The following is a 10,253-nucleotide window of genomic DNA, read 5'->3' on the forward strand; positions in this document are numbered from 1 at the left end:
CACATACCATCCTACTGGTCATGTAGAGACTGACAGGAAAGCTCTTTTCCTGAGGGCAGTGTCACTGGCCTGAAAGTCTACATTGGAAATAGGGTGTTTGGCACACTCAAGTCTATAGAGTAGGAGTGCTGATCTAAGATTAGGTTTCTCTTGTTCGTGTAATCTTATTCATTATGAATTTGATGGGAAATGCAAAGGTCGTCCCTGAATGATTCTACTCTGAAAGGCTTTATGAAACTAGGCCCGGGGTGAAGGCATGTTAAGGGAAAGCAGATGAGTAGAGAAGAAACCACACTGTCTACTGCTTTATGTTGGGGTAACAGGTTCAACTGCGGTAAACAGACCTCCAAGAGGATTCGATCTGCGGTACATTTGTAAAGGAAATCAGAAGTTTGACCACCTTTTTGGAACGCATGCAATCATTCATTTATTCACTCGACCAGGGACCATTGCTTACAGTGACTATCTCTTAAAAGCTTTTGTGTTTCTTCATTTGGTCCTCCAATGAATGAAAACAGCAATGATTATAATTTATATATTTATGTTTTCAATAATAAATACATTTCTGCTTATCGAACTGTCCTCAGAATTTTGGCTTTGATTTTATTACAAAATTATTATCAGCTTCCACCATGAATATGTTTTACCTGTCAAGTTAGGGAAAATAACAGATTGGTTCAATGAGAGAAAATTTATTTCTAAACCGTTGAAAAAGAGCTGTTGATATGACAGCAATATCCACCAGTAGCCCAATGGCGTGCAGTGGACAAGCAGTCGGCGTGTGCTGGAAATGTGAGCTTTCCCGGGGCCAGTGGAGCAAGCTGCGACTGGGCTTTTCTCCAGGATCCTCCAGAGCCAGGAGGGACACTTTATTACTCTCTCCCTGAGATGCTAACCCTAATCCCGGGCTTAGGGGACATGAAAGTGCACCCTGCCCACGATTTCCCCCAGATACACACACCCTGCTTATTACCCTGAGAGGAGAGGGAGAAAGGAGGGAAGATGAAAGAGGATCACAGGAGGGGCACCAGCTTTGATGCCAGCGGAACGAAGGAATGAATCAAAGAAGAGAAGATAGATGGGCAAAGGTTTCATTTTGTTTTTTTTTAAAAAACCAAAAAAATATTAATCAGAAGGGGGTGCAGAAGGGGTTCATTCACAGAGTGAGAGAGGGAGGAGGGATGGAGGACAGGGATGAGGGGAAGCCAGAGTTCAAGTAGGATGCGGCGAGGAAAATGTGAGAGAGATATGCCAAAGGGAGAGAAAAAAGGCGCTAAAGTGGAAGATGAGGAATTTAGGAGGGATGATGAATGTGTAAGCCTGACAGGGAAGAGGGCAGAGAGGACCCAAACGAGGAGAAAGCTGGAGGAGAACACCCCGCAACCGGACTCACGAGGTCGGCCGCTGCTGCTGTAGCCGGGGGGGGGGGGGGGGAAGGAACCAGACAGAAAAGATCACTAAGCGGACATGGTTTCATAAACGCAGCCTGGGGGGGGGTTCAGGGCTGGCAAGGTGCGAAGAGGGGTGCAGTGCGGTGTACGTGTGTTTGCCGGTGTGTGTGTGTTTGTGTGTGTGTGTGCGTGTGTATTTGTGTGTATGTGTGTTTATGTGTGTATGTGTGTGTATGGGTTTTTGTGGCGATCAACAAAACCAAGGCGGCGTGAACATGGGCCGTTGGAATGCTTGCCCCTTGTGGAACACAAGCTGTCATCTGACTGGCCAACAATGTGAGGGTCAGGGTTCATAGTAAAGAAGGTCAGAGCAGGGGTGGGGAGGGGCGCACTGAGCTGGGAGGGGACACAAAGTGGAAGTTGTTGAATGCGTTGTAAATCATTTATCCTCCCGCTTCTTTCGCTCTTTCTCTCGCTCTCTTTCTTTTTTTGTTTGGTAGTCTGCAGCTTAGCTTCCATTTCCAATGCCTACATTGATTGATGCACTGGGCCTTGTTGTGATGTGTCCCTCTTCCTCAAGCCATGTATTAGAAGAATATATCTGGGATCTAGGAGGAACCATTCCCAGTCCAAATGACACTTCTATCCAGTCCCACAGAATGTTATTGTCACTTGACAACTGGCCAATGAAAGTTGACCATTTTCACAGTTTTACAACTGCGAACACACATAACCCAAATGGGTATTATGTTTCTCGAAACCATAAACACACTACTAAAAATTCCACTGAATGTATAACAGTGTTTTTGACAACCATGTTAACAATAGCTAGTTCCTGGGCCTAAGAAATCAAGCATGGTCAACCACAATCTACAAAAACAATATAAATTTTATAGAACATTAATATGAAAGTCTCAAGTTCATCATTTTCCTATGCTGTTCTGTGTGCGCTAATGAATTCAAATTAAAAGTACAGAAAACTGGGTGGTCGGCAGACTAGTAGGGTAAGTTCACAGTTACCTGTTTTCATTTCTGAAATTCCAGACAATTGATGCGACAGGTTTGGCTCTACATGTATGTTGTCCTATCATGCATAAAAACATGGTCAGGTAGAGTCACTTATGTCAGTAGAGATCATCTTCTCCCTCCTCCAACTCCCATTCATACATTTTCTCTACCCCTCCCTCACTAATGTTGCCATCTGTTTTTCCAAAACTCAAATGAGCTTACCTATGACCTGTTTCCTTTATATTGTTTAAAGAACAGGTTTTGGCGTGTTAACAACTGAAACACATAGCCTGTTGGGTCTGGGATCAAATTCCCTGCTGACCTCATCATTATAATGATTATGGTTTTAAAGCTGCTATCCTCATTTTTTACAATAACAAAGCTCTCACTCAACCTGTGTTTTGGCAAAAAAAATGAGGGGTGTAGAAATGGAATTGCTCTTAGGTTCCTATGAAAGCAAAACGTGACAACGCATTACTTTTTTGGTTAAACAGGATTTTGGGCCACCTTGTGTCATTTCCATTTACCTTGTTTATATCATTGGATTGAAACAACCTTTTGGGGTTCAAATGGGCTGCAACAGTCGGAAAAAAGTCATGAGACAAGTAGGTGATATTCTTTAAGAATCTCTGGGCATATGATCCAAAGATTCCAAAGATTCACGTAGCAACTAAGAGCTACTTGAATTACTTGCTTCTTATAGTTCCTCGAGTATGCATAATAAATCCACATTACTTTGTCCTCTGAGGTCACAGGGAGAATGAATATGAAATGTTTACATATGTTATCATCATAGCCTCTTATCTGAGAACCTTTTCTATTTGTCATGGTAAGATACTCATCCGCCAATTTACCCTGCAGCTAATTAGCATGGTACAATAATGACAATTTTCTGCATTTGTTTTTAACCAATGGACTATATCAATTAAATAATTATCTCTTCTAAATAAGGGGTGTCAATCTTTGGATGTTCTGTATTGATTTCAACCTACTCTCATCCCTTCTTATCCGTGTTTCAGAAACAACAGTTTCTAACAACTACCCACCTCCCCACCATCAGCGGATCAAAGCCTGTTATCGAACTCTGATCCCCCCAGCTATAATCATAAAGTGTGTCAGACACAGGCTGTTGATGTAAGATACTATGTGATCAGAGTCTAGCTGTCAGAATTCCCGCTCAGTGTTCTCGGAACGCCTTTCCCTGCTAAGAAACACTCCTTGCTCGCAGAGAAAAAAAACGCTGCTTCAAATTTGCTACATTCATCTAAAGTAAATCTTTAAACATAATCCTTACGTTATTTGACTATGTTTGCCAACAGTTTTTGAAATATTGAAACAAAAACATGTATGATTTCATTGAAGCCTAGGGCCTATTTTAATTAACAACATGAAAAGGTGTCCCTAAGCACATTTCAAAGGGCCATATGACTTAGACTAAGCCTTTTAAATAAAATGTATACACTTAAAAAGGTTAGGCTATGTTACTAGCTTATTATTGAAAGTATATACAGTTTATAGTCTATAAAGAAAGAATAAAATATTTGCAACATCAACATCAAGGAACTTTCACTTTCAGCGTTGAAACAACACTTTGCATGTAGGCTGTGTAATATAAAAAAACAAAGTGTACTTGCTTAAAATTAAATAAATATTACACCAAAATCCACCCTGTTTGTTTTTTATAGTAGTGCCAGTGCCAACTGGAGAAGTTCTCTGACAGTGTTTCTGCAAAAGTAGAAATGTCTGTTGGCTTAGACGTGGTAGAAAATGGTTTCTGTATTTCTGACACTGCTGGGAGATTCATGCCTACGTTCTCCAGTTCTTTATGCCCATCATAGGTGAAATCCTATAAAGTGGAGTCAGTCCCACCACCAGGACCTATGGATGTACTTTGGTAAGGTTAAATGTTCCGTCTCTTTCCCTCCCACCATGCAGAATAATGATATTGTAAGGTATTTATTCTCCAAGAATTGGTTGCTACCGACACTTGTCCTCTATAAACACAATTTGATTCTCAAGGAGCCCAAGTTTACACCTATGTGTTTTATGATTTAAAAAATAAATAAAACTATTTAACAAATTCCAACAGCTTAATCAACGAGCTAAGCAACACAAGTATCCCAGCACAAGTACAAAATGCAGGCTGGGTGGTGCATAATCTGACTATGTGAACTCAGTGCTACTCGGAGTGCTACTCGGAGTGCTACTTGAGTGGTATTATACTTTGACACTCCACGCTCCAGTCAAATTGAGCCACTCCGCTCCCTCTCCGCTCCACACACACGTATGCTCTGGCGGAACTTGGTTTTAGAGGCTAACGCCGAAGCTTGCCCCTTCAGATCCCTGATGGATGGTAAATAAAGAACTAGTCATAAGGTTTAGATGCACACTGACAGCGGTGGCGGAATTTGACTGACAACAGCAGTTAGCTTTCAGTCACGACCTGGCTAGTTGGCCTTGACGATTTCCTTCCCCAAAATTACGGCCCCTATAACCTTGTTTCATTACTTACACCCCTTTCCCCTCCCTCCCATCATCCCGCCGTCGCTCTTTCTTATTTAAGTTGTTCAAACTTCTGGTTTTGAGGATATGCAGGCAGTGGTGGCCCTTTGAAGATGGTGGTGGGGAGTTTGACCGGGGCCACAGTCATGAATGTGTGTCTTTGTCCAATCGCCCCCCGCCTCTGCCCCCCTACCGCCCCTTTCGCCCCCCTCATGCCGACACGCTCGGCCTCTTTCGTGGGGCCCCCGCCAGGATGACCCTGCTAATTATGTATTTAAGGTATTTGGCTCCTGTGAAAAAAGCTTTGGGTAGAGCGATGTGTATGTGTGTGTCATTACAGGAGAGCATTTATGTAAACAGTAGATTAGAATGACCCTGCCTGATTGGACCACAGGAGCAGAGAGGGTTTGGGGGGAGGGCAGAGAAAGGGTTCAGAGAGGGATTTTGGGTGCAGAGAGTGTTTTGGTGGGCAGAGAGTGTTTTGGTGGGCAGAGAGAGGTTTTGGTTGGCAGAAATGGGGTTTGGTGGGCAGAGAGAGGTTTTGGTTGGCAGAAGTGGGGTTTGGTGGGCAGAGAGAGGTTTTGGTTGGCATAAATGGGGTTTGGTGGTCAGAGAGAGGTTTTGGTGGGCTGAAATGGGGTTTGGTGGGCAGAGAGAGGTTTTGATTGGCAGAAGTGGGGTTTGGTGGGCAGAGAGAGGTTTTGGTTGGCATAAATGGGGTTTGGTGGTCAGAGAGAGGTTTTGGTGGGCTGAAATGGGGTTTGGTGGGCAGAGAGAGGTTTTGGTTGGCAGAAGTGGGGTTTGGTGGGCAGAGAGAGGTTTTGGTTGGCAGAAATGGAGTTTGGTGGGCAGAGAGAGGTTTTGTTGGGCTGAAATGGGGTTTGGTGGGCAGAGAGAGGTTTTGGTGGGCAGAAATGGGGTTTGGTGGGCAGAGAGAGGTTTTGGTTGGCAGAAGTGGGGTTTGGTGGGCAGAGAGAGGTTTTGGTGGGCTGAAATGGGGTTTGGTGGGCAGAGAGAGGTTTTGGTGGGCAGAAATGGGGTTTGGTGGGCAGAGAGAGGTTTTGGTGGGCTGAAATGGGGTTTGGTGGGCTGAAATGGGGTTTGGTGGGCAGAGAGAGGTTTTGGTTGGCAGAAGTGGGGTTTGGTGGGCAGAGAGAGGTTTTGGTTGGCAGAAATGGAGTTTGGTGGGCAGAGAGGTTTTGTTGGGCTGAAATGGGGTTTGGTGGGCAGAGAGAGGTTTTGATGGGCAGAAATGGGGTTTGGTGGGCAGAGAGAGGTTTTGGTTGGCAGAAGTGGGGTTTGGTGGGCAGAGAGAGGTTTTGGTGGGCTGAAATGGGGTTTGGTGGGCAGAGAGAGGTTTTGGTGGGCAGAAATGGGGTTTGGTGGGCAGAGAGAGGTTTTGGTGGGCTGAAATGGGGTTTGGTGGGCAGAGAGAGGTTTTGGTTAGCAGAAATGGGGTTTGATGGGCAAAAAGAGGTTTTGGTTGGCAGAAGTGGGGTTTGGTGGGCACAGAGAGGTTTTGGTTGGCAGAAATGGGGTTTGGTGGGCAGAGAGAGGTTTTGGTTAGCAGAAATGGGGTTTGGTGGGCAGAGAGAGGGTTTGGGGGGGGGGGGGTTTAGGGTGTCCATGGGGTTAGTAATGTACCATTGTTTTGACCTGTGCAGTCCTACTCTCTGTAACCCAAACTCCAGAACATGTTTGTTTTTTTATCCTTTCAGTGGGATGGTTTATTAACAGCTCAAAAACATATCCAGCACATTATTAAACATTATTAAATAATTTCAACAAGGAACACAGACTGAGACCAAGGTCTCTTCTACAGCTGTGACCTGCGTATGCAGGTTTACACATACAGTTTAGGTTCAATTAATAAAAACAAAAAAAATCACAGTGTACAGACAAAACAAGACACCGATAACAAGTCGCTCAAACATAAGACAAAGTACATCGGTTTAAACATCATTATTCCCTCAGTGACCTCAGGTTTTTAGTAAGTATTGGGCCTGGCAAGGTCTATGCTGTCCCTTAGGTGTACTTAACAAACACAGTGCACCTGTTTTCAAAGCATACATGTATATATCAAATACATATAACACCCCTGAATGTACAAAGCATGTATTATCAAGTTTTACATAATAGTCATGCACAATCAGAGCATGCCTGAGGTACCACTCGGGGGAATTTATACTTTTGTCAGTGCACAGAAAACACAAATCAAAATCAGTTAAAATTATCACAGACAGCCAACACATAAATACAAATCATTTTTGGTTAAAAAAAAAGAATCAGAGATAACACAAAGATTGCAGCAGATGTACATTTTGACATTTACACAGAGGTTATTCCCTGATAGCACAGAACGTGCATAACCCAAAGCAGTTACAATCAGTGACCAGACGTCCCGGATTGTCCCGGTTTCATGCTGGGTGTCCCGGGTGCCGACAAATATATGTAAAACACAAAAATGTCCCGGTTTTGACATTCACTACCAAATGTTCCCGGTTTTCACCACAATTAAAAAAAATAATAGGCTAATAATAATACTGTAATGTTTCCATATGAGTCAGAGCCAAACAAAGAGCTGCATAGAACTGCGTAGCAAAGCAACAGTTGTCATCAAAGCGCACCCCGCTCCACCAACCACAAGCATGCATGATGACCAACATGCGTGCATAAAGCCCATACATGTGCGCGTGCATTAACGTGCGGTTACACAAGGGTCCCAGTTTGGGGGGGTTGAAAATGTAGTCACCCTAAGTTACAAGCAACACAGAAACAAAAATCCTCCCGTTTTGTCTGCAGACTATTCCATATGCAAGTTGCGCAACAGGAAAAGGCAGTCATACCCAATTCTGTTGAGATTGCAATGGCCTCAAGTGTAATCCAGGCTTGAGATCTGGTTTCATGAGATTTCTAATGTTGATAAGTGATGATAAATAAGAAGGTAGTTTATTTAGAAGTGCTTTATAGACTAACGAGAGCATGATGTTCTCTTCTCAAGGACATTGAAGTCCAGCCCACACTTTAATACAAACTACAGTGGTGAGTTCTGTAGCTAGCACCTGTAATAAACCTAAGTATTACACACACCTCAGAAGGCAGGGAGGTCCTACAATTTCACCTGAGCAGACTGACAGGTCCCACACATGTAAATATATGAGCAGACATACAGACTTTTTCTATCTTCTTTTTCTTCTGATTACACTTTGTTATCTAACAACACAACTCCATGCAGAGCCAGGTCACCTAATAACTCAACCCCATGAAGAACCAGGTCACCTAACAACTCAACCCAATGAAGAACCAGGTCACCTAACAACTCAACCCAATAAAGAACCAGGTCAGATAACAACTCAATCCCATGAAGAACCAAGTCAGCCGAACAAATCAACCCCATGAAGAACCGGTTCTCCTAAGAACTCAACACCATGAAGGACCAAGTCACCTAACAAATCAACCCAATTAAGAAACGAATCACCTAAAAACTCTCCTAAAAACACAATCCAATGAAGAACCAGGTCAGATAACAACTCAACCACATGAACAACCAGGTCACATGACAACTCAACCTCATGAAGGACCTGGTCACCTAACAACTGAACCGTACGAAGAACCGGGTCACCTAACAACTAAACCCCATGCAGACCTGTCTCTCTTCCTTGTCCCACCCACAACTGAACCTAAACCGTTGACACTCAGGCAATGGTGCAGGTGGGCAGGCAGTCTCCTGTCACATGTCAGCAAGCCTGGCTCATCCTTTTCTCAATTAGGAAGGCCTGATGAAACCAGACCCATTTCCCTTGGGGGTGATTGTAGTTACCAATAAACCTGAGATGGGCCGAAGTCTTTTCCTTTTCAATGGGATGTTATCCCCTCTTCATGCAGTCACACTCCAGGACCCTCATATCAGCACTACCTACTGACACTCTGGGGGGGTATGTGCGTGTGGGCGTGTGTGAGATACAAAAACAGAGAGGGGTTACCTTGGAAATTGATTGGAAGTGTTACCAATTTTGGGACTGGTGTAGCAAATAATACTTCCGACAAAACAGGATAATTAATGAAAAAGGAGAACATGGTTTCTCTTTCAGTCGTTCTCTCAATTATATTATTGCATAACAGTAACACTTTAATTTCATTGCCTTTCAATGTTTTTTGACTTATTTTATTGTTTCATAAATGTATAAAAAACTAAAATCCTTTCATTTATTCAAAATATATTATTCAAGCCAAATTGACAATGTCACATTCTTCACATTGATACCTCATACACATTTACCATTTAGGGCAGTGTTTCCCAATCCTGGTCCTCTGGACCCAAAGGGGTGCATGTTTTTGTTTTTGCACAAGAACTCACACACCTGTTTCAAATGTTGCACTACCACTTACACACTTGATTGACGTAATCAACCAATCATCAAGTCTTTAATTTGAATCAGGTGTGTGAGTGCTGGGCAAAAACAAAAACAACCCTTTGGGCTCCGAGGACCAGGACCAAGATCATTGTTAATTGGCTGACCAAAAAAAGTATGAAAAAAATTGTATATGTAAATGGCCATGCTTTGCAGTTGCAAACTGTTAAGGAAGATGCCTGTAGCTTTTTTGTTATTGAAGAACATTTTAGGAAGGTGGCATTTTGCTCAGCTACTGAGGTAGATGCCCCCTCCTTTTGGTTAAGTTGCCCCTCTATTCTTCCCAATGGAACATTATGTCATAGGCTTTTACTTGTTCCTTTCTTTTCTAAAATGCTATTTCCAATCTCGTATAAAACTATATTTTTAATGTCCAAGATACATTTTTGTCTCATCATCATCAGGAAGAAAAGATTGTTGATGGGAATTTTTTTTCACCACTTTAGTTAATGAAATAAACCCTGGCAGAAGCAGACGGAAGGATCTGTTCCCCTTCTTTTCTTTGTTTCTGCTCTCCATTTGACATCCACACACTGCCTGACTGGGGGGCATGGCAGGCCAATCATGAAGATGGAAGCCTTTGTAAAAGGGAGGTAAAGAGGGGAGAGAAAGGAGGGGGGAGGGAGGCAGGACGAAAGAGCGGGAGTGCATCAGAGGAAGAGTGAGCTATAGCAAATGGTATGCTCTCCAGAGTGAGATGAGTGATAAGATAACAGGGAGTATATGTTCTAGAATGGGAGCAGATTATCAGGAATGGGAATAGCTGTTCTGGAATGGAAGTCGATGTTACAAAATGGGACAATGTTCTGGAATGGTAATTTACATCATGGAACGGGTGGCATTATTGTGAAGACAGTGAACAAGTTGATGTTGTACTTTCCTGTGTGCACAACATGTTTGCTCATTAGAACAGCTGGTTATTATGAACACATGGTGGCCA

The sequence above is a fragment of the Esox lucius genome, chromosome 11, assembly GCF_011004845.1.
Source record: "Esox lucius isolate fEsoLuc1 chromosome 11, fEsoLuc1.pri, whole genome shotgun sequence".
NCBI classification, from domain to species: Eukaryota; Metazoa; Chordata; class Actinopteri; order Esociformes; family Esocidae; genus Esox; species Esox lucius.